The sequence below is a fragment of the Sciurus carolinensis genome, chromosome 8 (genome assembly GCF_902686445.1).
Source record: "Sciurus carolinensis chromosome 8, mSciCar1.2, whole genome shotgun sequence".
Taxonomy (NCBI): domain Eukaryota; kingdom Metazoa; phylum Chordata; class Mammalia; order Rodentia; family Sciuridae; genus Sciurus; species Sciurus carolinensis.
This window is the reverse complement of record NC_062220.1, coordinates 26,153,249-26,156,656: the sequence shown is the minus strand read 5'-3', so window position 1 is coordinate 26,156,656 and position 3,408 is coordinate 26,153,249. Positions and strand designations below refer to the sequence as shown.

Genomic DNA, 3,408 nt, shown 5'->3' with positions numbered 1-3,408 from the left:
ATTACAAATAATTGACTATAGGTTGTTTAATATACATCAGTTTAGTAATCAAAATATTAGCTAACTTGACTAACTGCTACAAATTTGCACAGAAAAAGTGCTTACCTCATGCCATATACAAAAATTAACTCAAAATGGATTATAGACCTAATTTTAAGAACTCAAACCACAAAATTCTTAGGAAAAAAAAATCTGTATAAATCTTTGTGACCTTGGATTATGCAATGTTTTCCTAGATATAAGATAAAAAGCATACATTACCAAAGAAAAAATAGAATAATTTGGACATCATTGATACTAAAGACTGTGCTTTACAGGACACCATCAAGAAAGAGAGGCAGGGTTGGGGATATAGCTCAGTTGGTAGAGTGTTTGCCTTGCAAGCACAAGGCCCTGGGTTCGATCCCCAGTACTGCAAAAAGAAAAAAAAAAAAAAGGAAGAAAGAGGCAGGATGAGGTTTTGACTCAGTGGTAGAGCGCTTGCTTAGCATGTGTGAGGCACTGGGTTTGATTCTCAGCATCACATATAAATAAATAATATAAAGGACAATTGACAACTAAAAAATATTTTAAAAAATAAAGAAAGAAGACAATAAACAATGGGAGGAAATCATATATCTGAGAAGGGGGACGTATTGAGACTATATGAAGAACTCTTACAACTCAACCCAACTCAGAATGGGCAAACAACTGATTAGATATTTTTCCAAAGATGATATAAATGATCAATAAGCCCTTGAAAAAATGCTCAACATTACTAATCACTATGAAATGCAAATTCAAACCACCATACACACCACTTCACACCTACTGGGACAGCTATACCAAAAAGACAATAACAAGCAATATTATTTTCAACAGTCAAAAGGTGGAAGTAGTCCAAATGTCAAGTGATCGATGAATGGATAAACAAAATGTGGTATAGTCATACACTGGAATGTTATTCAACTTAAAAAGGCAACTGATTCATGCTACAATATGGATGAACCTTGATATTACATGGTAAGTTTTAAAAGCCAGACACAAACACTCATATATTGCTGGTGGGAATGCAAAATGGTGCAACCATTATGGAAAGCAGTATGGAGATTCCTCAGAAAACTTGGAATGGAACCACCATTTGACCTAGTTATCCCACTCCTTGGTTTATACCCAAAGAACTTTAAATTAGCACACTACAGTGACACAGCCACATCAGTGTTTATAGCAGCTCAATTCACAATAATGAAACTATGGAACCAACCTAGGTGACTTTCAACAGATGAATGGATAAAGAAAATGTGAGATATATATGTGTATATGTATGTATATATATAATGGACTTTTACTCAGCTTTAAAGAGGAATGAAGTTATGGCATTTACAGGTAAATGGATGGAGTTGGAGAATATCTTGCTAAGCAAAATAAGCCAAACCCAAAAAAACCAAAGACTGAATGTTTTCTCTGATATGCAGATGCTAATTCACAATAAGGGGGTGGGGTGGCGCTAGGAAAGAATAGAGTTACTTTATATTAGGTAAAGGGGAGTGAAGGGAGAGGAAGATGTATGGGGGAAGGAATGATAGTAGAATGAAACAGACATTATTACCTCTTGTATATGTATAACTGCATGACCATGTGATCCTGCAATATGTATAATCAGAAAAATGAGATCACACTCCATTTATGTATAATCTATCAAAATGTATAAATGCATTCTACTATCATGTACAACTAATGAGAACAAAAAATGAATTAAAAATTGGTCTAAATAAAAAGATGGAATAAAACAAAAGAAAAAAAGTCAGACACAAAATGGCATATATTGTATGATCCCATTTATGTGAAATGTCCAGAAGAGGTAAATTCAGATAGACAGAAAGTTGATTAGTGGTGGCTGGGGGATGGGGAAGCAGGGAATAGGGACTGACTGCTAATGAGAATGGGTTTCTTTTCGGAGAGACTAAAATATTCCAGAATTAGAAAGTGATGGTTGTAGAACTCTATGAATAATCTAAAATCAACTGAATTGTATACTTTGAAAGGGTGAACATCATGGTTATGTAAATTATATCTCAATATAGCTGTTATTTCTTTGTGAATGCTTACTGATAGGAAGAACTTTGGGTTCTGCTGGGGTGAAGGAGTTTCCAGAGACAGAGATTGCGGTGGAGAGGGGGGGAATCCTAAGATAGAATTCTGCCCCAAAGGACCAGGTTCTTCACCCTGGTCTTCCCCTTTTTTCCTCTTTAATTCAGAAAAGCAGTCCTATGTTGATGTTACTTCAGGTAAATTAGCATCTCTTGACTTGAGTTTTCTAAACATTCCTGGAGAGAGTCATAACCTAGACATTAAGCACGCACATTGGAGTCAGCATCCCCTCTTCCAGGTCGGAGACTTTGATCTTGTTATATAACCTTACTCGTCTCATTTATTTTCACGGTAAAGGAGTAGGGGGCAGTAATTACACCCACCTTGCAGGTTATAGAGAATGAGACCATCTACATAGCAGCCATTAGGGGCCCTGACAGAGTAAGCACACTAAATTGCAACTAATATTATCTCGAGGCTCCTTCCAGTTCTCAAATTCTGAGATGTCTAAAAGAATTACAATTTCAGTACTACACATTACAAAAATAGTAATTAACATAGAATAGCTTAAATTGACATGACAGATTAAACTGATGAGAAAACATTGAAGACCTGTTATTCTGAAAAATACTTCCATTACAACTGTATATACTTGAGTACTTTTTTCCATCTTTTGCCATTGCTTGACTTCTCAGAAAAAATAGGGTGTCCAGTAAGTTCAGTTGTTCCTGAATACAAAAACAAAAACAAAAACAAAAAAAAAAAAAAAAAAAAAAAAAAACTCTTTCCATAATCTGACTAAATTCTGGGCCATGATCTTTTTTTTAATCATTAAGTTTCCCTGGTAGATCACAAAGTTGATGGATATGCATGTGTACATCAAGGGCAAACCACAGGGACAAGGGCTGTTCTTACTGTCCTTACATTCTGTGTCAGAAGAGGACACTTTTGATGTTGGCACAGCAGGGGTGGGGTAGGGTTTCCAGCTAATTCTGATGCCCATGTGCTTGAGACTTCATCTCTTATTATATAGCCAAATAAAAATTACTGGCATCATTTGGAAAATGACAAAATTACAGGGACATTTTCACTATCTGTTCTGATAGACTGACTTCTAGCTCAAGGTGTCTTCCCATTTCTATAAGCAGTAATTTATTGAAAAGTTAATTACCAACTATTAGTTCCCCCACAGAGCTAGCCTGGCAGTCTAAGTTGAGAGTGAAGAAAAGAGGAAAATCATATCACTTCCCCTCAGGGCAGCTACCAATTTTCTCAGAAAATAGCAAAACAGAATAAAACTAAAGGAGAGCCTCAGTAATAGTAATTCCAATAGTAATG

The 3,408-nt window shown here is 35.6% G+C and overlaps 1 non-coding gene across 1 annotated transcript; it reads left to right on the top strand.

Moving 5' to 3' along the window:
- The first annotated feature begins 344 nt into the window (after positions 1 to 344).
- Trnaa-ugc (transfer RNA alanine (anticodon UGC)) lies at positions 345 to 418 on the top strand. The gene has a single exon. It is a non-coding gene; the product is annotated as a tRNA-Ala (tRNA).
- The last annotated feature ends 2,990 nt before the right edge of the window (positions 419 to 3,408 follow it).